Genomic DNA, 26776 nt, shown 5'->3' with positions numbered 1-26776 from the left:
CATTTTGTGCATTTATCTTAGTTTACCACTGTACCAACATGATACGCATATTCTATTATATGAATATATTTTTTATTATTGGAAACCTGTTAGATAAAAAAATCTGTGTAAACTTCAAATCGCGCAATATTTAAATTTAATATCATTTAAAGCTTTTTTAAAATAATTATTATCAGAATTCTATTTTTTCTTTTTTGTTGTAATTCGAGAATGTAATTAAAAAAAGTATATCTTTTCAAATTTAAGAATCAATGTGAAACTGAAGAACATAATTTCAAATCTGATTTTTTAATGTACAATAAACAAATAATTCTTTAATTAATTGTGAAATTAGTCTAAGCAGTCATCAACATGGTTAGTTCTTATTATTGACTAGCGGTGGGTACCCGGCATTGCCTAGGTGTGTTGAGGTAGTGTAATAAATCACCCCGTGTGAAGAGAGGTGTTTTAAAAGTGGTAGTAGCGGAGGGTGAATCCAAACAACAGTAGGCAACCCGGGTGGAGAGAGGTGCTAAAAGTGGTAGTAGGCAGGCAGTCTCGAGCCCGTGACGCGAAAGAGAAAAAACGTTAAAAGTGTAACGTCTTAGCCAATGCGCCCATGGCTAAACCGGAAGTCGTGAGCGTTAAAATTAAGGCTAGTCAAGCTAACGATGACGATGACTTGCGAAAATGTCGACGAAAAAAGCGACCCCTCCTTGTAGAAAACTGCTCACTTGAGGGCAAAGAAAATAATATTTTTGGCCAATTTTTCGATATTTGTCGCCCGAAAGATTGAAGTTTATAGCGATACCAGTTTCGTCACAGTCCAACCCGTCCATCGGAAGTTTTAACGAGACATACATACATACATACATACATGGTGAGTGCGACGTCTTGTCAGACAAGTGCCACTCCCTCAGACACTTAAAGTCTATTAGCCCCCAAATGACTTTTTTTTTTAGTCCTACCGGTGAATTCACACGCTCAAGCAGGCATGACACTGAAGACGCACAAATTTTCCATCGCCACAGGACCATTTTTATAGACAAATGCCTGAGGGAGTATCTATACACAGATGATGTTACAGAGTCTTAGCTTTGTACGACAGCTAAGTCTCTCTCTCTCTCTCGATTCAAAATGTTGAGATCCAGCAACAAGCAAGAGCAAGATAGCCGGCAACAAGTAAAACTGCAGACCAGCTTAATGCGGATACTGGTCTCCCGCTTTATGGGTTTTTAAATCAGAGATTTGCTTCTCCTAGAAAGATTGCCTTTACCACGGCTTACGAGAGCCGTCTCCTCCCCCCACTACACATACACACACACACAAAAACACACGGTGCTAGTTGGCCGTTGACCCCGTAAAAGTGTTCATTCGCCCTTTGGAAGGTCTTGTTTTTAATCCTTCAGAGAGACTAGCCACCCTCCTCACCGAACAAGTCAGGTAGGGGAAACAGTTTAGTCGCCGGTGACCCGACCATGAGGCAGGTAGTACTGGGTTACATGGTACCAGTAGTATACTTACATACAAACATACGTACATGCATAGACACACTAACGGACATATGAGATTTATATAATAGAAGATTATAATCGTTTGCTAGTTCTTCTTTTACACTTTTGACTTGCATTTCCTTCTAAACAAAGAACACAGACGTCTGTGCGTCTAATCCTATACTTATTGAATGGTGCCTTTTGATTTTGTTGTTTTCGTCTGCTTGGTGGCACTTGTGTATGGTGTCTGCTGGAAGGTTTTACATGGTGGCGAATGTAACTGGTTGTGTATCTGCAAGCAAATTCTAGCTGCGTTCAAAACTGCGTGAATATTTCTGGAGGAAATCTGAATTATTTAGACAATGAATCATGGCGTGTCTGCGACTTCCGGTTTAGCCATGAGCGCTTTGGCTAAGACGTTACACTTTTAACGTTTTTTTCTCTTTCGCATCACGGGCTCGAGTCTGCCTTCCTAATGAATCATGGCGTGTCTGCTGTAGTCTAAATCTATTTTCTCAGTTTTTATATATTTACTAGCTGTAGATATCCGTCGTTGTACGGTCGAAACATATTGCCGGGCGGAAGGAATAATTCCCATACTATTTAAAATACACCGAACATCCTAACCTGTTACGACATGTTATCACGTGTTGGATTTAAAGGAGCATAAAACACATCCACCTTGTTTTATGGAAATCAAAAGCAAAGTAACTTTCATAGTTTAAATTAACTCTAACATCTTTAATAAATAAGCTTACTTCCGGTTTTTGACGCAAATATTTTCAGCTATTAATTATTGAATATGTTAAAAATATACCTCTTGTTGTAAAAATCTAATGGATAAACATCTGAAGAAGCTGGTGGGGACGGGATATTTTTAAAATCGTAAAATTGGCTACCCACTAATGAAACAGCTATAATCGAAAAAATCCAGGAAATAAACGAAGGGTATAAAAAGAAAACGTGAGTCTTTGAATTTTCAACAAAATTTTACACACTATATATATATATATATATATATATATATATATATATATATATATATATATAATACTTGCCACTGTGTGCATATATGTGCATATATGTCACTTTTGTAAATCTTATAAATTGTCTCCACATAGAAAATTCGGGAAATATTCTCTCTTGGACGATCGCATATATTTTTTGTAGGTAAACACACACACACACACACACACACACACACACACACACACACACACACACACACACACACACATATATATATATAACTACTTCATTTATTCGCATAAATTTAATATACGAAAGTATAGATTTATGCGTAAACTTTAAGTATTTACTTCAAAAGTGCTCAATACGTAGGTAGAGCTAGTTAGTAATTTATAAAATATATATGGCGATTAAGCTACACTGAATATTCTGCGTTTCATCCAACTATAGGATTCGTCAGGCTTATGCGCGAATTCGCGCATAAGCCTGACGAATCCTATAGTTGGATGAAACGCAGAATATTCAGTGTAGCTTAATCGCCATATATATTTGATAAATTACTATATATATATATATATATATATATATATACATATATATATACATATATATATATATATATATATATATATATATATATATATATATATAATATTGGTACTTCTACGTGTCAAGCGTTCAGGTGCACGGTGACTCATCAATGCAGTATCACTCTTGCATAATCGTTCAGAGATATGGCAGAGAAAATTGTTATTATTTGGTTGTAGAGGGAGTCTATTAAGCGCCTTTTAATACCAACCCACATATACTACAACAATACTTAGGATATATGGGTAGCGGAATCTTCTAAAAACATCGTTGGTCTTATTAAAAATTGTGTGACTTCACTATTATTATTATTACTATAATAATTATCAAATATCTACAGACACTAGTGCTTCATCCTTTCAGGAGTCATCAGTGCAGGGTGTCACGACTAACGCCAGTCGAGAGATTCCAGCCCCAGAAACAGAAGTGATACCTGGCTTCATTAACAAGGATTCGGACTATTCGGCTACCGTCAACCGCGAGAGATACAGTTGAAATTTAAACATTTATTCTTATTAAACGCTTTTAACGTCAGTCAGAGTGATCTAATCATTATATGACGATCTGCGCATATGAGCTAAGTTGACCGACTTTATTACAACTGAATGTGCTCAACGATAAGAAGCAAGTTTCTTAAAGGGGCTGATATATTCGGTACAAGATCAAATTGTAGTATCTGTTCTTCAGATGCTGCACTTCAATTTTTTGTTCTCTGTCGGTGTAGAAAAAATCCTCCCCGACTGAGACAATTTTTATTCTTGTCCTTTTCCTCCACATTAAAAAACGACCCTGGTGTCTAACTCTGTCCTGTGGAGGCATTGTAAATAGGGACATTATGCATAATATATATATATATATATATATATATATATATATATATATATATATATATATATATATATATATACTGTTTTGTTTTTAAATCCCCGAAACAGTGTTTCATGGTAAACAACTGATGATCCCTTGAAAAAAAAAATTGGTATTATAGTAAATTCGAGAGAGTTGATGCAGTGATTGCAGGTGATTAAATGACTTACTGACTAGATGTTTTTTTTTAACGAATGATAAAAAGTAATTTTTTGTATAGTTTTAAAGGTTAAAAACTTCAAAGACTATATATATAAATATATATATATATATATATATATATATATAAGTAAAATTTTCTCCATCTGTGCCCGTCTGTGTGTGCACAGTTCCCTACAAAATTACTCTGTCAATTTTCAGTCTACAAACTCGTGATATAACATAAGGTGTATTGAGATTTGGGAAAATCTTTTAAATTAGTCTTCGGCAAGAAATTTGGCTGGCCAGGGGCTAAACTTCAACGATTTGACCTTTGAAACCTGTACCAAACTCCTCCGCCATATTTGAAATTTTAGGTGTAGGTTCCTTGGATACAGATCAAATTTTTAATTTGATTTGACCACAAAAAATGTTAAGGAGTCCACATTGGGGTCAAAGTTAAATAAAATTTGATCTCTTGGTCAATTTTTGGTTTAAACATTTGAAATTTTACATAAAGTGTATTCAGGCATAGAGCAAGCTTTTAATCAGCTTTTGGCTGACAATTTGGCTAACAATGCGTAAGTTTAAAAAAAAATGACCTTTGCGGCCTCTAACAAACTATTCAGCAAATTTTTGGTCAAAATATTTGAAAGTTTACATAAATGTATTCAGACATGCAGCACGTTTTTTATCAGATTTTGGGCGAAAATTTGGTTGACCTTTTCAGATTCTACCAAACTCCTCCGGCAAGTTTGGGTCTAAACACTGTAAATTTTAGATGTAGGTTACCTGGACACGATTCAAAATTTTAAGTATATATATACATGTGCATATGAAGTTCTGAACAGCACATAGGGCCCGAGCAAAACTGGACTGAATTGCTAATATATATATATATATATATATATATATATATATATATATATATATATATAAAGTTTTTTAATTTTTTTTCATAATATTATTTTGTATTTCTGCACATCACCAATTGAAAACGAACAAAGAAAAGTTATAAGCTTTTATACTTTTCGTATTCTTTTTTATACATTTCCATTCACACACACACACACACACACACACACACACACACACACACACACACACACACACACACACACACACACACACACACACATATATATCCGTTAAATTATCTCGCCTAAATGTAATCACGGTAAAAACTTTGGAAATTAATTTAGATTGCAACTAGGTGTCACCGATACGCTACTACTCCACGTTAAAACAAAGAATACATTTACTTACATATATGTGATGAGAACAATGAAAATATTATTCCGACGAAATAGAGAAATAAAAATGAACAATCCGAGTTATGTGTTTATCAACCTCTCGTCTTTATTTCGAGACTTCCTCTAGATGAATTAAATTCAGAAAACAAAAACAAAACATTACCTTTTCTAGACATAGTTTTGATAAAATCCAATAATAAACTATCCTTCAAAGTCCACCGCAAATCTACACACAAAAATGATTTTTATTCACACCATGATTACAAAATAAAAACAGGTATATTTTTTTTATTTCTTCTTAAAAGCATTCAGAATTTGCAGTCCAAAAGTACGAAGAATTCAAATACCTATTTCAAACACTTTGAAAGCCTTTTAATATGTTACATATTTAATATTAAATGCTAGCTCCAAAGCCACACAAATATTTTACAGGTTAAATAAACACAAATCCTATACACCAGACGCTTCTCACATAAACAGATATTTTCCTTTACCTACACACACAAATAATATAATAATTTGCAACACACTAAACCAACTAGGAATTCCAATCATACAATCCACACCAACAACTATAAAACAAATATTAAAAATAACAAAACATCTCTAAAAACAAACCAGTTTCCAATGCAGTCATATACACTATTCATTGCCAAAATTGCCGTCATAGATACATTGGTGAAACCCAGCGTAAAACAGAAAAAAGACTCAGTGAACATAAAAGAGATATAAGAAATAGCAATTCTCTAAGTGCATTATTCTCTCATTCATTGCATCATAATCATTCCTTTGACTTCAAACAAGCAAAAATAGTTAAATTCATCTCGAACAAACGCACAGGAAACTTCTTGAATCAACGCTTATCGCAAATTCAAGCACAATTAAACAACGTGGAGGTTTCTATAATGTAGCGTCATTAATGAGTAACCTTGTATTAAAAGAACATAATATACTTGTAGACATAGATTAACCCTCTCACACCAAATAAACAACTCTGCTTTCCGGCTGGCTACAATATGGTTGTGTTCAAGTCTAACGTAAATAAGTTCTTGATGAGCCTTTCTATATAAGTTATCAAATTTACCAAAATTTAATTACTAATGATTACTATATTGTCCAATGTCTACTGTACACTCTTTAACCCTTATCTTTGAGTGGCCTCTTGGCCTTGATAAGTGGTGATGCCTATGTAAAAAAAACTCCTATAAAAATTAATACACACAATCTCAATCAATAAATTACATCACAAAAACACGCATTTCATTTCAGTTACACACGTATATTTGAATTATAACTGACATATTTTTCCAGAAAGAATATTAACTGCGTCATATCCTTTAAAAATATGTTAACGGCTATATGACATTATTAAAAGTCTCTCGCTCTAAAACAATGCAAGCTCCCCACTTTTTGGAATTTCCAACGTTTTTTTCCGTTGCTAAAATGGAACAGCGTCACACTTTTCACAAGAAAATGTTCAAATATTTGTATTGTTATTTTTGTTTCCTGCTTTCATTCATCCAGAGGAAGTCTCGAAATATAGACGAAAGGTTTATGTACATATATGTATGCATACAATTCTCTCTCTCTCTCTCTCTCTCTCTCTCTCTCTCTCTCTCTCTCTCTCTCTATATATATATATATATATATATATATATATATATATATATATATATACAAATATTATTGAATAGCACGGAATTATTCTGTTTTACAATTTTCCTTTTTATCTTCTCCAATCTCCGAATAGTCATTTCTGTGTTCTTCTCGAAATTGTATATGTTGGATCCATAATCGCGAGCGCTTTCGACAGAAGTACTTCTATCATCCTCAGGCATATTGTAGAAATAAATGTAGAAATTGTTTTTTAATTTACGTATATATACATTTTTCCTAGTCACGTTGTATCTTGTTACAAGTTAGGTGGGCGGACTTTTTTTTATCATATATTAAACACATTTATATATACAAGCATTGTCGCGAAGATTGACACTCCACCTCTCTGACTCTAGCTCCATATCACAACATTTGAAGGGTCATGGCTTTCACCATTCGGAATTTCTAAGAATTATGGTAGAAAATACAAGAGTATTGCAGAGTGAGAGAAATGTAAATAGGCTAAGAATACTCGAAACATTGTACATTAAAACAAAGAAGCCTCAAATAAATAATATTAATTATGAGTGCAACCAGAACGTTTTGAAATGTTTGGGATACATTTTTTAATATGTATATATGTGTTTGTATATATAAATGTGTTTAATATATGTAAAAAAAAAGAAGTCCGCCCATCTAACTTGTAACAAGATACCACGTGACTAGGAAAAATGTATATATACGTAAATTAAAAAAACAATTTCTACATTTATTTCTACAATATGCCTGAGGATGATAGAAGTACTTCTGTCGAAAGCGCTCGGGATTATGGATCCAACATATACAATTTCGAGAAGAACACAAAAAGGACTATTCGGAGATTGGAGAAGATAAAAAGGAAAATTAACTCGGTGCTATTCAATAATATGTTTCTAAATGAGAAAATGCTGCCTAAATATAAACAATATATATATATATAAATATATATATATAAATATATATATATGTATGTATAAAATAAAATACGCATCAAGTGCGCTTGGAAGCAAAATCACAACGTAATATTAGAAAAGTAAACAAATATTTTACTTGTTTGAAATTTATAACAAATATATTTCAGAGGTATACTCCATCTTCAGTGTGTTGTTGTTGTGTCGTGGAACAACAGTGAAAATAAGAACATTCAAGTCGAGGTTCGTTTAAGGAACAAGTGTATTAACAATAATGTACAAAGATAGGAAGGCGTGTATATCTGCTGGGCACTCGGCTAGCAGTTGAAGTGCAGTCGGATCTCTCTCATCGATGTTGGAATGACTAGTGATATTTATATTGCTAATCGGTGTAAATTCCTCTGTTCAAGGAAGTCCGGTATACCCCCCCTTTCAATATATCCCATCTGTAATTAATAACGTTTTTGTTTTAGCTTCACCCTAATCAATTCTGTTGATTTCCGTTTTGTTTAGTCTTCTGTTCTCCGGAGCTGTCTCTGGCATGGGCACCTGAAAAGTATGAAACACTGTCCATGATGTCCTCCTCGGGCGTTCTGGTCATCTCACTGTTCGAGTATCTTTTCCGAATTTTGTTAGTGTGACGTGTGTGCACGAAGTCTGGTCCCTTAATCATGTAGACTATGTTGTCTATTTGTTTCTCAACAATCCCGGACTCCCAGAAAGTCATTATTTTTGTGAATCTTGTAGAAGGCTCTTTCGCCAACTTTATACCGTTTTTTCTGTTATCGGTTTTTTGAGGTTTGGCCTATCCAATGGTAACAAATTGTGAAAAATCGATGTAACCTTGCATCCGAGCATAACCTAAGCAGGTGTCTTCGACATTTCGATGTTTGCATTTGAAGAGAATCTGTAGACTTGTAACAACTGTTAGATTGACTTATCCGTCGGCGAAGCACTAGCTTGTTTCAGAGCTCTATTGAATGTGTCAACGAATTTCTCTGCTTGACCATTACGTCTTGGGTGGTATGGCAGAATGGTTATATGCTTGATTAGATAATCCTCGCAAAAATGTTTAAATTCGGTAGGTGTAAATTGCGTTCCATTGTCTGTAACTACTCCAAACCTAGAGAATAGTTCATACAGAAAGTTGATAGTTACCTCGGATGTTAGATTCTTACATTTTAATACTTCCGGCCATTTAGATAGGCTGTCTACAACAATGAGATAGTAGAATCAATCTAGCGGTCCTGCAAAATTTAAATGATTCCTAGACTAAGGTCGGTCCGGTTTTGCTCCAGATCCGAACTGAGTTGGAGGAGCTTTCATAGCTAATGTTCATCCTCTACACTCCCTGATTTTTCCTTCTATATCATTATCCATGTTTGGCCAATAAACAAAAGAGCGCATAAGGCTTTTCATTCATGATATACCTGGACGTCCTACATGGAATTCCTTGAGCATTCTGTTCTGTAATGTCACAGAAATTACGACCCTGTCGCTATATAACAGGACATTATCGCAAATTGAATAAATTTCTTCATCCAGTTCGTTATTGTTGATCCTTTCTTTCGTGCGTATAATAAATTCACCCATCTCTGCCTTACTCTTAATCTCATCAAGCGTTACTGGAAGTTCTCTTATTGTGTTGTGTTTTATTTATTTAAGCCATTTCAGCCCATTTTTCGGTCATTTTAGTTTATCTTTAAGAATTTCAAGTCAATCCTACATTCACGCATTCATTGATTACACGAGAGCACGCGACTAATGGCTATCGGCCTTTTTATTTTTAATTTGGAGGAAATTATTTTCGCTTATTCTTAATTTTTAAGTAACATTTTTTATTTGTTAGAGAAAATAAAACTGATGTCCTCATTTACTTGCATCCTCACGAGGGCAGACTTAGTCAGAGACACATGAGAACAAAATCCATCATCCCCTGCTCATTTTTTTTTTATAAAATTTAATCGGTGTTGCCCAGGATTTATTATAATAATTATACAATAGTAATTGTGTTTAATTGCCTGCGAAACAGATTTTGTTTATAATTTATTTAATAGCTTAACTTAAAAATGGTAAATTTTTACGACGTGACCCAGCGTCGTTTAACGCCTAGAAAAAAATGGTCAATGTAAAGTTTCTTTCCAACTCCTCAAAAAACTTGAATATGACCACTTCTAATGGTTTTCGATGGTGCTGAAAACGAATATCACATTTAAATGTGGGGCAGATAAGTAGTGTTCATAATATGAAAAATTACTTTTTCAAAAAGTGGGTCATCACTTTCCTATATACATTTAATGTAAAAAGGGCCACCCACTTTCTAACCACCTAATAATTTCTTCATATCATAAAACAAATTTAACTGTGATATTCGTTTTCAGCACGACCGAAAACCGGCGCTTTTTTTACTAAGAGATTCGTTTAGTTTTTCACAATTTAGGACGTAAATAATGCAGTCAGTAAGCTTACACGAGCGGTCGGTTTACAAAAAACTATTTTTGTTTTTCATTTTTTTTTGAGTTAGGTAATCAATTATAGAATTTGTATAGTTTTTACCAGGTGCTTCTGTAGTTTACTTAACCGCCTCCTAATGTATACAGACTTTTTGTGAAATGTTAAACTGCAGAGGCACCTGTTAACAACTATACAAGTTCTATAATGAAAAAAAGAACGAAAAACAAAAGTATGCTTTTGTAAACTTACTAACAGCATAATTAACGTCCTAAATTATGAGATGAAAAAATGAACGCATCTCTTAGTAAACAAACAAACAAAAAAAAACGCCAGTGTTCGAGGGTGCTGAAAAGTAATACCACAGTTAAATTTGTTTTATGATATGAAGAAATTATTAGGTGACCAGGAAGTGGGTGCTCATTTTATGTTAAATTTATATAAGAAAGTGATCCCTACTTTTTGAAAAAGTAATTTCTTCATATCATGAAAACAACTTATCTGCCCCACATTTAAACGTAATATTCGTTTTCAGCACTAAGGAAAACCTTTAGAAGTCGTCATTTTAAAGGTTTTGAGGGAGTTGGAAAGAAACTTGACTTTGACCACAAAAATTAAGACCTGTTATTTTGTAGCCTAATACGTTTAAGCAGTCTTTATAAATAATATGAAAGAATAAATTTTGAAAAAAAATTTAATATTTAATCGCAGGGGGTTAACTTTTTTGTATAAATTTAACGTAAAATGAGCACCCACTGTTTGGCCACAAAGCGTTCAACTAGACATGTCATCTCTAGCATTTTTTTCAAGTTTGGAGATCGTGGGGTAGGGTGGACCAAACATGGAAAGTACAAACATTTTTAGTTTTTTTTTGTGGTGGTGGGGGGCGGAAATTACATTTGAAACATGAAATAATGATAAATTTAATTAATTTTTATGAAACCATTCTGTACTTTCACCTAACAATTTTATAAGCAGAACGAACCCCAAAATATGACAAATTCAATTTTTTTCGGCGGGAGGGGAGGATTACATTAGAAATATAAAATGACGAAAAATATCATTCAATTGTTTTTAGAATTACTTTTTGGTAGATCTTTTTTTTTCTTTTTATGCGATCGCACGGGAATTCGCTGCTATTTTTATTGAAAAAAAAGTTGTAATGATTTATTTTTTATTATATTTTCTTTGCAGGGGCGGTCTTTCCAGTGCTCAATATCCGGAGAATAGTTTCTTCTCTTTGTAGCCCTTCTGCCGAAATATCACATACTTCTTATTTTTGGGCGACTGCATTTACATGTTTTCATCCGTTCTTTAATTTTTGTTGTGGGGGTATCCACGATGCCCATGATGAAAATGATTAGTATACCAGTGTGTTTCAAACGGAACTTCATGGCAACCCAGGCTACAGTTCCAGATGAACATTGTCTGAAGATAGTGGTTTCAATCCCACTCAAAGCGTGCCAGATGTTTACTTAGCCAAAATGTGGTGAGACGACAACAACGACGGATGGCAGTGATGGCTGAGAATGCAGTTGGGAGATTCGAAGTTCCTATCCGTCGCGATTACCACCTGACGAAGGCCAGAGGTATAGTTGGCCGAAACGTTATGAATAAACAAACCAATAAGAGATAAAAAAAAACAACAACAACTAATAAAGATGAGACTAGTAGTCCGAAATAAAGATAAATTAATATCCACTACTGGGTACTATCAGCACCTCCCACATAAAGAACTCCAGAGATTTACCCAACAAAAAAAAACAACATTAATGTACAAAGCAAAACTATACACCGCTTATATATACCATCATTATATACTAATGTCTCCATTAAAAAATGCTTGAATTTACTCCTTAAACACTTAAAAAAATATAACATTAGCTTACCTTTTCCTCCCAACACTCTTAATAAAATCATTAGACTTATAACTAACATGACTTATTTTCACTTCAATAACAATTTCTATAAACAAAATTTTGGTCTTCCTATGGGTAACCCTCTTAGTGGAGTATTAGCTTGCCTTTTCTTAGAATTCCTAGAATCTGGTCCTTTCAAATTCAGATTACCTCCAAACACAGATTATTTTAGATACATTGACGACATTTTAATTTTTCTTCCTGAAAACACACGCATAAATATCATTAGAGACAAATTAGACTCAGTCGAACCTTCCATAAAGTTTACCTGTGAAACAGAAACAATAACTCATTACGTTTTCTAGACATACTTATTATAAAATCCAATAATAAACTATCCTCCAAAGTTCACCGCAAAACTACACACAAAAATGATTACATACATTTCTATTCACACCATAATAATAAAATAAAAACAGGGATGATAACTGGTTTCTTCTTACGCGCTTTCAGAATTTTCAGTCCTGAATATCTGAACAAAGAATTCAAATACCTCACACACATTTTGAAAACCTAGCAATATCCGACATATTTCATATTTAATGCTAAGAGAAAAGCCACACAAATATTTTCCAGAATAAATAATAATAAAAAATCATGTACACCAGACCTTTCTCTCATAAACAGACATCTTCTTTTACCTACACACACCAATAATACAATAATCTGTAACACACTAAACAAACTAGAAATTACTATCGTACAAACCACATCACTAACCATATATTAAAAACTACGAAACATCTCCCCCCCCCCAAAAAAAAACAGTTTCCAATGAGGGTATATACACTATTCCTTGCCAAAATTGCCATCATAAATACGTTGGTGAAACCCAGAATGAATTGGAAAAAAGGCTCAATGAACATAAAAGAGATATAAAAAATAGCAATTCTCTAAGTGCATTATTCTCTCATTAATTGCAACATAATCACACCTTTGACTTTAAACAAGCAAAAGTAGTTAAATTTATTTCAAATAAACCGCACCGGAGACTTCTTGAATCTGCGCTTATCGCAAATTCAAGCACAATTAAACAACGTGCAGATTTCTATAACATAGCGCCAATAATAAGTAAACTTTTATGCAAAGAACATTATTTAACTGTAGACACAGGTTAACTTTCTCATATCATTCAAACACCCCCTGTAATAATTAATACATATAATCTCAATCAATAAATTACATAACAAAAACACTCATTTCATTCCTGTTTCAAACCTATATTTAAATTTTAACATATATTTTTTTCCAGTAAGAATATTAACTGCGTTCATATTTTTAAACTTACATTAACGACTTTATGACGTCACTGAAATTTCCCTCTCTTTAACAGCGCCAGCCCCCTTCCTTTTTGAATTTCCAACGTATTTTTCCATTTTTCTGAAATAGAACTGCGTCACACTTTGCACGTGAAACATTATCAAACATTTTGTACTGGTATTTTTTGTTTCTTAATCTCATTCATCCAGAGGAAGTCTCGAAATAAAGACGAAACGTTGATGAACACATAATACGATTTGTTCCTTTTTATTTCTCTCTCTCTCTCTCTCTCTCTCTCTCTCTCTCTATATATATATATATATATATATATATATATATATATATATATAATTAGTTTCTTTTTTGGAAAAAGAATTCCAGCAGAGTGCTCAATTAAAAGGAAAATCCAAATTGTAAGAGCGTATTTATATTTTGTGTACAGAAAGTTGTTAGATGAGACAGATCATTGGTACCGTCGGTTTCAAGCCCGATAATAAGGCCCGTTTAAGGTATCATTATCAAGCTATCTTCACGACGAATATTGGCTGAAGAGAGCTTGATAAGGATACCTTAAACGGGCCTTATTATCGGGCTTGAAACCGACGGTACCAATGATCTGTCTCAACTAACAACTTTCTGTACACAATATATATTTATATATATATATATATGTATAGAATATGCAAGAAAAATCTTGATATTGAAAAAATTCAACTTTTCGAAAACCTTAATAAACCTGTAAAGAAGGTATACAGAATTTTGAATATTCGAAAACGGAGTAAAAATAAAACAAGAAAACCCTTATTCCATGGAGTTTCGAAGAATGCAGTTCTTCTCATCACAGGGAAGAGTCTTGCAAAATATACAAATAACTTTGCAGGTTACTGCATCATAGGAAACAGGCGATATGAAAAGTTGCATATTTGCATCCAAAAAGTCATTTAACAGTTTTCAGACAGTTTTTAGGGATTGAAAGAGATTGGGAAAGCAAGAAATATAAAAAAGATGGAGAGAAAGGATATTGAATGAGAAAAACGGTAAAATTCAATGAAGGAAAATGTTCAATCCAATGGCAATCCATAAGGAAACAGACCTATAAATGTCCAGGGTAACTGCAAAATTCAAAATTTGACGATTAAAACACCAAAAGCAAGTGCAGCATTTTTTTTACAATAAACAACCATATTTATTTATTAAAATATAATTCGATATTTCGATTCATGAGAGAATCTTCATCAGGAAATAGAGGTTTTCCTTTGTTATGTACCATGGTGGTAATGCTTGGCACGTTTTCCTTTAGATATGGGTGAAGTATAATGTTCAAATGTATTATTATAGAAAACGCCGACCGAGCGTGAATTCAAGTAATAAAAAGTTTACTGTTTATAAGCACTGTTGATATGGAATGACAAAATTCAAAATTTAACAGTTTAAAGACCCCAAAAAGTGCAGAATGTTTTCAATAAATAAAACTCTACTCTTGTTTTAGTCTTTAAACCGTTAAATTTCAAAGTTTGCATTCCATATCAACAGTGCTTATAAATAGTAGAAATTTTTAATTATGTATCGCAAATGAACTTTCATCCGATGCTTCGTTTGGCTATTAAGCGAAACTTACTGTCCGTTTGTTTGTAAATAACTAGCAGTTTCAGCTCTATATGCAAGTGCTTCTTTAATAAACAATTAAAGAAAGCTATTTGCGGGCACCGATTTTTAGCCTTCTGAGTAGAGCTGCCAACTGTCAACTCGATGGTTGTAGGTTCGATCAACGGTTCGGGGAAGGTACTTGTCCAGCGCCACCTGGTGAGTAAGAAGAAGAGCGTAAATTCAATTCTATAAGGGGAGAGTTATCGGGATAATACAAAGCTCAACAAATTCCAATGGAGTTTGTATAGGAACGTTCAATATAGTCCCCCAAACAACATCAATAATTTTATTTATTTATTTCGTTCCTAAGGAATCCCTCGCTAGACGATACACCCCCAGTATGTTACCTAGCATCTTCTCTACTCTTCTGATGAGAAGCATTAGGTTTTGAAATACCTTGGTATGAAGAGCCACCTTTATCCCCAACGAAATGTGTGTATATCGTTATGAAATAAATGAATCATTGTATATATACCAATATATTGTTTTCATGACTTCATTTTCCACTCTCATTATCTTCCATACATTATATATATATATATATATATATATATATATATATATATATATATATATATATATATATATACTAGCAGGGGTGCCCGGCGTTGCTCGGGTGTTTGGAGGTGTATGCTGTGCAAAAAAAGCAAAAAAAAAAACAAAAAAATGGTTAATTTTTTAAAACTTTGACCCCTATTATGACCCCTTAAAATTTATAGTTTCGGGCTCAAATCACTTTAATAAGTTTGATCCAGGTTCACGGAACCTATATCTAAAATTTCAAGTGTCTAGACCCAAAATTGTCGGAGGAGTTTGGTAGAGTTCTTAAAGGTCAAATCGTTGAAATTTGACCCCTTAACAACCAAATTTCTGGCTGACACCCGTCACATCGATTTTCCCAAATCTGAGTACCCGGTATTTCAAATTTCGAGTCTATAGACTAAAAATTGACAGAGTTATTGCGTAGGGAAATGTACACAGACAGACACACACACAGACACAAAGACAGACAGACAGACAGACACGTTCACGTTTATATATATATATATATATATATATATATATATATATTAGAGGGAATTAGTAATATAAACGATAAGTAATTATTCAAATTGAAAGACAAAATATAACAGCATGCCAAAAGATAGACTGACTCAAATTGAAACAGATTTTATAATGGAGATAAAAAAGGAAACTCTGCCTTATACACGACTAAAATGCTATTTTTATTTTGGTGTCTTTTACTGCTGCACCTTTGCCTTTTCTTGCTGATGAGGAGACTTTGTTTTTAAAGGACAAAACCTTTGTCAAAGTATTATCAATATTTATTGTCAATTGAAATAAAATGAACACCGTTTCTGAAACGATCGTACAATCTATTGGATTTTGTTTGTTTTCCCTTTGAAACTGATTTTTTATTCAAAATTATGAATCGTTTTACTCAAGATATATATATATATATATATATATATATATATATATATATATATATATATATATATATGAGACGGTGAGAGTAGAAAATGAAGTCATGAAAACTATTTATTGATATTTTTTGTTTTTTTTTACACAGTGGTCACCACTTATCAAGGCCCGGAAGCCACTCAGGGATAAGGGTTATTGCAAGTACATTACGTTAGTGTGGAGATTTGATGAAGTGTTTACTTAAGGGGGCGGTTCATTAGGAATTTGTTAACGTTAGACTTGAAGACATCCAAGTTGTAGTCAGGTGGGAAGCAGGCAGACGTTTTGATTTAGGCACAGATAAAGAGTGGGGGAAATTTTTCACAGTGGATTCAGCTAGACGGTTTGTTCCTATATATATATATATATATATATATATATATATATATATATATATATATATGCATATATATATATATATATATATATATATATATATATATATATATATATATAGAAGGATTCATTTAATTAATAAGGGTATATATTTTTTCCTTGCACCCATTTGTTGAATTATTTCACGGAATTCTGCCTTTTGGGTTACTTTGAACCATCTTTCATTAACGCGATTCCTTTGGATTTTACTTGTGGAAATGGAAATTCAACTAACTTTTTTGGATTTTACCGTTATTGGATATTTTATCCTTCACCAGACCATCTATTCACGTGAATTCAATTTTTTCTTCTCTCTATTCTCTCTGCTTCATTTTATTTTTACCAAGTAAGATCTATGACTTAATTGTAGTTTCATTAAATACTTTTGCAAGCAAAATCCGATCCCGCATTTTGCTAATCCCTACCCTCTGATTAGAAGGATAGTATTTTTTCGAAACTCCGCAGATTAAGGACTATCCACCTATTTTGTGCTTCCCTTTTAAAATTAAATATGTTTTTAACTATTTTTCAAAGTGTTTTATAAAATATTTTATTAACTACTTGTTCTTATATATATATATATATATATATATATATATATATATATATATATATATATATATATATATATATATATATATATATAAGCAAAAGTACCCCTCGTTGACTGGGTTCAAAAACAGCCTACAGAAAATGGACTCGATTTATGAAAGTATGATAGGTTATGAAAAGGAAGTGTTGTAAAGATATAGCTTCGAATTTGGGGGTATTAAAACCAAAGCAAAACATGATGAAAGTAAAAATAAAATAGATAAACGCCATAATTTATTATACCATACCTGTTCACACTAAAACACTGATCATAGTATTCTGTGGATCTATATTAAAAACCTTGTTAAACTTTGTGACATATTTCCATTCTATTGAGGTCAGGGGTGAACGAACACCCCATAATTTTATTATACCATATTTCTTCAAACTGAAACATAATTATCAAAGTATACTTACGCAGATAGATATGAAAAGTCTTTGTTAAAGTTTGAGCCTGTTTCCATTCTCCGGAGGCCAGGCGCGAACGCAGACCCTGCAATTTTATTATACCATCCCTATTTATATTAAAATATACTTATCAAAGTATTCTTATGTACATCTATATCAAAAACACTTGTAAACGTTTTTTTTTTATTTTTGAATTTTTTATTTCCAAACTTTACGCAGACCCCACAATTTTAATGAACCATAATCCTGCCATATCAAACATACCCATTCCTGTATTTCGATACATCTTCTATGATTATATGTAATTTTTTAAAATAGTCAACCATATAAGAGCCTATTCGTAACCAGACACACACACACACATTCAGCTTTATATTATATTATATAATACACACACACACACACACACACACACATATACATATACATATATATATATATATATATATATATATATATATATATATATATATATATATAACTCAAATTAGAAGCCTGCAAACATATCCCTGTAAGAGTGTATGTATTTGTGTATTCGTGTTTTCTATCGCGTGCACATTGTGACATATTTGAAAGAGTGGCACATTTTTAGTCAGATACTCTTCTGTTTTGTACTCTTTGTCTTAGACACTTTCATAGATATGAAAAGACAAATTCGGGTTGGTCTCCAACGTAAGAGTTGTTTTCTTACATAGACTCAATAATAACAGGACACCCCCCTCCACACAATTTGCGTCTGTGGGGTTATCAAAAAAAAAAAAAGCTTAAAAAAACATTTGTATACTATTCCTGATCCAAACACTTTCAAAGGTAAATGTGTCGACGTTTTTGATAATTTTGAACTATGTATCCATGTAACATAAAATACGAATCAAGTGCGCTTTACAACATGGCAAGGAAGACGAACAGGAAAAAAAGAAATAAAATAACACACTGAAGATGTGGTAAAGTTGGCGAAAGAAGTCTGTTTGTAAAGAGCCGCGTGTTGTATCTAGCGGTTATATTTTGAAATGATTCTTTACAAACCGAATTTCTTTCGCCAACTTTACAACATGGCACAGAAGAAGAAAAGGAAAAAAAGAAACAAAACAACCCACTGAAGATGGAGGATTCCTCTGGAATATATTTGTGATAAATTTCAAACCAGTAAAATATTTATTTATTTTCCTTATATTACGTTGTGATTTGGCTTTCAATCGCACTTCATGCGTATTTTATTTTATTCAAATTAAAACAACGTTTTTATATGAACTCTGATTCTTGACGTTATTCTCGCGTTGCCTTCGCATAATTCAAACATTTCAAAACATAACCGCTGGATACAACGCGCGGCTCTTTACAAATAGACTTCTTTCGCCAACTTTAGAACGTGGCAAGTGTTATGTTTGACGTTCATCTTCGTCGCCAACTGTTATGTTTGCAAATAACGTATAAGGCAATATCAATGAAGACTCAACAAACAAAGGTAGACCAATAAGAAGTGTATTATGAAAAAGTATATTTACAGTATATTTACATAATGGTTGTCAGGTAAGAGAGTCTTGGCTGGAGAACATATCTGCTCTCGGCTCGGCCTTTGGTGGCTTCTGGTTAACACACACTCAGACTAACCGAGTCTTGTTATTTATGTGTAATCTTATCCACATATGTAAATGAGTGGGTGCCATCACAACAGCAAGGAAGAAGAAAAGGAAAAAAAAGAAACAAAACAGCACACTGAAGATGGAGTATACCTCTGAAATACATTTGTGATAAATTTCAAACAAGTAAAATATTCGTTTATTTTCCTTATATTACGTTGTGACTTGGCTCCAACACACACTTTATACGTATTTTATTTTATTCAAATTAAAACAACGTTTCTATATGAACTCTCATTCTATATTTATCAAAGAACGGTAATAAAAAAATGACTGTTGGATATTTTGGACGAAGACCTGATGGACGACTCGGATAAATAATAAGATTTATTTGGAACAAAAATGGTTACGTTGCAGAAAGTATAATGTATTTTATCAACGATTCCACTGCTATTATTTTTGGGGTCATCTGCTAGGTGTATCAGAATCTTTGGGGAATTTTTGACACCCCTAACACGAAACTGCGAATAAAATATAAAAAAAACTCGTAATTTCTCTTTTAAAAGTGGGTTGTTTATTTTCTTTATGGATTATACTTCCAAAATAAACTATTAAAGTTGTATAAAAAGTAATAGAAATATTATTTTTATTAAAAAAAAAAACAGTAACAAAATCAATTGAATTTTACGAGTTAAGTATTTTTCAATTTTTAAACCATTGATTCAATTTTTACGATATTTTCAGGGTCAATTTGAAACTTTATGCTCTTTCCAATAAACCGAATATAATATTTTAGACAAACATTTTTTTTAATTCACGCCCCCTCTATTTTGAAATGTCTATAAAAAAGTAAATAATTAATTTACTCACCAAAGTTTTATATATCACAAATTGAAGATAAAAGATCAATAAATAATATATTCAAATTTAAAATAAAAAAAAGTGTCTTTTAGAATTTTTCCTGTAAAGTCCGAAGTTTAAGACTTTTTTTTTAAATCACCTGTTTTTAAAGAAACCTTGGTCCTTGCTCCTTTAATTGAAAAAAAAATTAGGGGGTCAATTACATTTTTCGAGTAGTTATAAGCTTGGAAAGACAGGGGGTCAAATTATTCAATATATTTCCCGCCTTCGTAAGGTCAGTTTCTGACACACCTAGTCATCTGCTATGACAATAACAATGCATCCTCTGAGACGTGCAAATAAACGAAACCAAATTCTCTAAAACAAATCAAATCATGGAAAGATATTTTAAATAACAATATTTTATATCAGAAATATCATATTTAATTATTATATATATATTTTTTTGCTTGGAATTATTTTCTTTCTTACTCACTATTCTACATTAAAACATGGTTCCCTCGGGCGAAATTCCCGCGTCTTCGAGTTGAATATCTAAAATTTGAACGATGCTAATGATTAGTCCTCAAGGCACAACCGATGCTTCTCCTTCATATTTTTTTTATTTGATTCTGTTTATTGAATTTTCGGTCGATGAGGAATGTATGTTTGCTAAATATTTTAAAAAATTGAAATATTGACAACAACAGCGAAAACTATTTTGTTAAAGAAATCAGATATTTGAAAATAAAATCTCAGAGAATGTATAAACTTGAAGGTGTAAATATTCCGCTATAGAAAATTAGGTAGTCCATATATATATATATATATATATATATATATATATATATATATATATATATATATATATATAATTTAAAGGAGATTAGAATAATAGTCTAAAGAGCTAAGTGTATTTTAATGTAATAGTAAAATTACTAGTTTAATTAAAATACAGGAAATGCTCGTTGTAATTTAGATATATAATAAGCTCGATAGTTAAATGTCCTAGAGCTAATTCAATATTAAGTAATGTGATTTATAATTTAAAAGTTTTAAAATTTTTAAAATTTAAAAATCAAAATTTAATTAATATATATATATATTCACTTGAAATACTTTTTCTTATTTCGCCAGTCCCTATGAGTCACAATTTAAAAAAAACCTTTTCCAAGTAAGCTCTATGGCATACTTGAAGTTTCATTAAATACTTTGCAAGCAAAATCCGATTCCGCATTTTGCAAATTGCCACCCTCTGATGAGAAGGAAAGTATTCCTTCTGAAACTCCACTTAATTTGTGTTTTCTTTTTGAAAATTAAATGTTTTTAACTTTTGTTAAAATGTTTTTAACATGTTTTATTGATTCTTTGCTCTCTCTCTCTCTCTCTCTCTCTCTCTCTCCATATATATATATATATATATATATATATATATATATATATATATGATGTGTTTTTTTGGAAAAAGAATTCCAGCAGAGTGCTCAATTAAAAGGAAAATCCAAATTTTAAGAGCGTACTTATATTTTGTGTACAGAAGGTTGTTAGTTGAGACAGGTCATTGGTACCGTCGGTTTCAAGCCCGATAATAAGGCCCGTTTAAGGTATCCTTATCGAGCTCTCTTCAGCCAATTGGCTGAAGAGAGCTCGATAAGGATACCTTAAACGGGCCTTATTATCGGGCTTGAAACCGACGGTACCAATGACCTGTCTCAACTAACAACTTTCTGTACACAAAATATATATATATATATATATATATATATATATATATATGAATAAAAAATGTCTATATTCAAAATTGCAAGATGTTCATTTTACTGTTTATTTTTTCAGTATGTTTAATGTTCAATTTTTGACAGCACATGTTTCGTAGCGAAGAATCATTCTTGCGATTTTTATGCACATTTTTGAATCTATTCAGTCCTTACTCATCAAACGAATATGAACCCATTAATTTTAAAAGACAATTCAAAGAATATGTGCAGGATTGCAAAATTTCGAAAAAAGTCGAAGGAATAGTTGCAATTGTGTTTTGTTTTAAGCTGGCAGAACTAAAACAAAATATAGGATAATGTTTGAAAAGTCAGTTTTCAATTTCTCGTTATAAACTACCTGTCTCTCTCTTCAAGGCATATTCTCACTAAATTGAAAAAAAATACGACTGTTGACTGTTATTCAATACTAGCAGGGAGACAGGATGTTGCCTGAGATTGGATGAGGATAAACTAATGTCCTACAACTTCCAATAATCTCATTTTTATTTTTTATTAACATTTTTTTAATTACATTTTCACCCCAAACAAGGCACATTGCTACTTTGGTGTAACATCTACTCGGGTACTATGCGGGGGTTTGGGCAGCAAGGTGTCTGTTCACGTTACACTTGAACTTCTGAACGTCAGTACAGATGAGGAAGCAGGCACCTGTAATGGAATTCCAGAGTCTAGCGGTTCTGGGGAAGAAACTACTGGAGTAGAAATATCTTTTACATCTAGGGATCTCTGCTGTGTGGGGTGAGATTTAGCTGCCTGTCGGGTTTGTCGAGGGTGTTTACGTTGTGGGGGCACAAGTGCTTGCAGTTCGCCAGAGAATTTTCCATTAAAATAATTGTAGAACAGGCAGAGGATGCAACATTTCGTCGATGTGACGGAGGCTGAAGCTTAGATGTCAGTTCAGGGCCTATCAGACTGGCGACCCTCTTTTGAACCTTGTCTAGGACAGAGAGACTAGTAGCAGATGCACCACCCAAATATAGCAGCAATACTCCATACATGGGCGAATGGTGACCTTATAGAGGTACAGGATAATTTCGGGTGTTCGTAATTTTCTAGCATGATAGAGAGAGCCTACCTTCTTTGCAGCGGCCCTGGCAATGCTTTCAATGTAATTGTTCCAACTCATGTTTCCTGTGAACGTTAGGCCAAGGAGTTTGAAAGATGTACTCTCAGATAAAGAGTCTTTGTGAGTGAGTGAGTGGTATATACGTTCAGAGATTACAGTTAAGATGTTGTGGAACGGGCTTTTCTAAATCCATATTGTCGGTTAGTCAGAAGTTTAGCATCTGCAAGGTGATGGACTAGAGCATGGTTAATTAAGGTCTCAAAGATTTTGGCAAAAAGAGGCTAATCGGGCGTTATTTTATGGGTCCAATCTTTCGCCAGAATTCTTGAATACTGGTACCACAGAAGCAGTTTCCCAACAGCCCGGAAAACAAGATTCATTAAGGCATTTGTTGTAGAGTTTGGATAGAACTGGAGCTACTCTAGCTGAGCACTTTTTTAATAGCACAGCTGGGATGAGATTTGGTCCACATGCTTTTGAAGTGTCAAGGTTTTTTATGATAGCATGCCCCTGAGCAGGGGTAATTTTCAGATCGTCTAGCGTGGCGTCTGTCTTCATAGGAAAGTCAGCTAGGCTGGTTGAGAGGGTCCATTGAGGAGTTTGTCAAACTGACTGGCAAGTATGTTAGCCTTCTCGGTTGCTGAGCAAACCACCTCGTGATTATTGGTTAGTGGGGGAATTGTTGATTGCCCATTATTTACTACACTGTTGTAGATTTTCTAGAAGTCACTAGTTCCTAATTTTTGTATTCAATGCGTTTTTTAGTGGTTTCAGTAAATTCTCTTTTAGCTGTCGTTATTTATTTCTTAATGTTACTTCTAACTTCTATATACTTCTGTCTGTTTGAACTGTACTTATGTCAGTTAAATCTGCGATATGAATGCTGCCTTTGAGCAATGGTAGTTGTGCAAGTCGAAGTAAACCATTGAGGAGAGTGGGGCTTGCTATAAAATTTCCGCATGGGGACATGTGCTTCAATTGCAGTTTTGTACCATTTAGTGGTCTCGTTAGTGCACTGTTCAGCAGGAAGAGAAAAAATATTTTCCCATGGGGCATCTCTGATAAGATCCCTGATGGGTTCTAAGTTAGCCTCGTTGTTTTGAGCACTGGCTCTTCAGTTTTGGCTCTAGAGTTTAGGGCGATTTCAACCATTATCACTGCATGATCAGCGTTCCCAAGTGGGCTGTCGGCATTCTTTATAAAATCATCAGGAACTGTGGTCAAAAACAGATCTAGAAGTGATGCGTGTTGTTCTTGCTGGTCAGGGAAACGGGTTGGGAACGTAACCATTTTGGATAAGGAGTGAGATATAAAGAAGCTATGTGTTTTGCTGCCCGCTGCATCTGTGTAAGTAGAGAATACAAGCCAGTTTTTGTGGTGGACATTAAAGTCACCAAATACATCGATGGAGAGTTCTGTCAGAGACTTTTTCTTTTATTATGGTGCAGTCCTGGGTCGAGGGAGAGCGATAGACAAAATAAAAGTAGTTTATGTTTTATGTTGCATGTTAAGTCTAAAGCACATAAAGGCTTGATCGTCCGATTTTAGGTTTGTTTTTCTAGTCAAGGGAAGGGTATTACGAATGTAAACTCCAAGTCCATGCATATGTCTGTCAGAGTCCTTACGGCAGAGTGGGAGATATCCAGGCATGTTAAAATAGTTAGAGGGGATGGAGGAGTGTAGGTTAGTTTCACATAGTGCTAAGATATCCGGGGAATATGTTAGGGGAAATGCTTCAACATCAGTTAAATTAGTTCTAAGCCCACGGATGTTCGTGAATGCAAGCCTCAAGGGAGGAGGCAAGTTGGATTTGTTTGAACCTAAGCCTGGTTTATGCTTATTTTTAGATTGTACTGTCATCATATGTTTTAAAGAGTTTAAGTTTAGATAAGGAGGATCTGAACAGGAGGTTATGACGAGTATCACACATGCAACACAGCTGAACTTTCTTCAACTAGGATTGTGCCCTCAGGAAAGCCCACCGGGGATGAGTGCAGGGCCCATTTCCGTGCGCAACATGGCACTACAAACATCCCGATATTATACAATTGTTGATGGAGCAGCCGCTCCAAGCGCTACCAAAGAGTTAGGGCTCCTGTACTACCAGTTGGGAACAGCAACCAGGAACTGTAAATCCGGTACCCTCAACCCATCAGAAGGTCCACCCAATCTAATTGCACAGGCATATGTGATACCCAAGCACTCCCAAGAGCCCAGTTTTGAGGGGTGGGATGTGTCGCGAGTGAGGAAAACGGCGTTCATTGCCCTAGATAAGAAACAAGATCTACCACTGTGTTTTTCTGTCGAATCACTGTGATAGCGTCTCTGCTCCTGACTAATAGGCAAAGAAGGAGTATGGAAGCCGGGCGATAGACAGCCCCTAACTACTCCTTAAGCAGTTTAAGTTTGCAAACCGGTAATTTGCTTGAGTCACCAGCTCTAGGAAGGTAGTTATCCAAGACTGAAGAGACCTCCATCCCCTTTAGTTTAGTTTCAGAGTTTTCCTTTTCCTAGACGGATGATCTGGGAAGATCTACTGGGTTCGTCAGCACTGAGAGGGTTTGCACCGCGCTTGGGTCCTAATCCAGGTATTTCTACGACCCCGCGTAGTTAGTTAATGTTACTGGGTTAGTTTGTAGAGGTTATATATCTGCTGAATAGTTACACTCCTCAAAGTGATTAAGGGACATTGCTATTTCATTGTTACTGGATAAAGGGGGTAAGTAAAGCTCATGCAGTGTAAGCAACTAAGTTTGTAAGCAGGCTTATTAGGAGTTAATGTGGTTTGAGGCTTTTCCTTTATTTTATTATTTTATTTATATGTTAGCTTAGGTATAGGATAACGTTGCAGTATGAGTAGGAATAAAAAATTGAACTAAGAGTTGTGGCCAATCTCTGTATATTTTAGATGACAGGAGGGTTAAGATGTAAGTGTAATACAGTACGGATAATACAGTAGGTAAGTTTTGCGTCATATGTAATTAGGTAAATAGATATATGGACAGGTTTTCAATAGATGCGAATAAGTTGAAGTTGTAGGTATTAAGTATGTGTCTATTATTAAAGGCAGAAAATTTCAGCTTTCAGTTAAGAGTCATGGGGCATTTTGCATAACAAGGAGTATCGGTTCAGTTTTGTATTACTCGTTGCAAAACTATCTAGGAGGAGACATAGTTATTTAATGCAGGTCGCTTTGCTTCTGAGTACATACTTTGGCTGTTAAGTACCTAACTGGATAGGAATGAACTCTAATGCATGTCTTAGAGGTAGAAATGTATAGATGTTTAGTGATTACTATTAAGCAGTTAGCATGTGAAGGTTAAGGGCTGGAAGTTAATGATTCCACTACAAAGGCGTGTGCAATGTAGGAGTTTAGTGGCAGCTTGCGGAGATGCAGCAGATTGTTAGATTTCCAAAGACGGGGATTATTAACTTACAAATAACAGTAGATTCCATTAGGATTTAGAGTTTCAAGTAAAGTTTGGATTGGGAGAACGCCTTTTTTTTTAGCATACAAGTTAGACAAACGCAGTCGCCTTGGAGGTAAAATGTATATTGAATTTC

This window comes from Euprymna scolopes, chromosome 38, assembly GCF_053919585.1.
Source record: "Euprymna scolopes isolate OS-2025 chromosome 38, ASM5391958v1, whole genome shotgun sequence".
NCBI classification, from domain to species: Eukaryota; Metazoa; Mollusca; class Cephalopoda; order Sepiida; family Sepiolidae; genus Euprymna; species Euprymna scolopes.
This window is presented reverse-complemented; position numbering follows the sequence as displayed.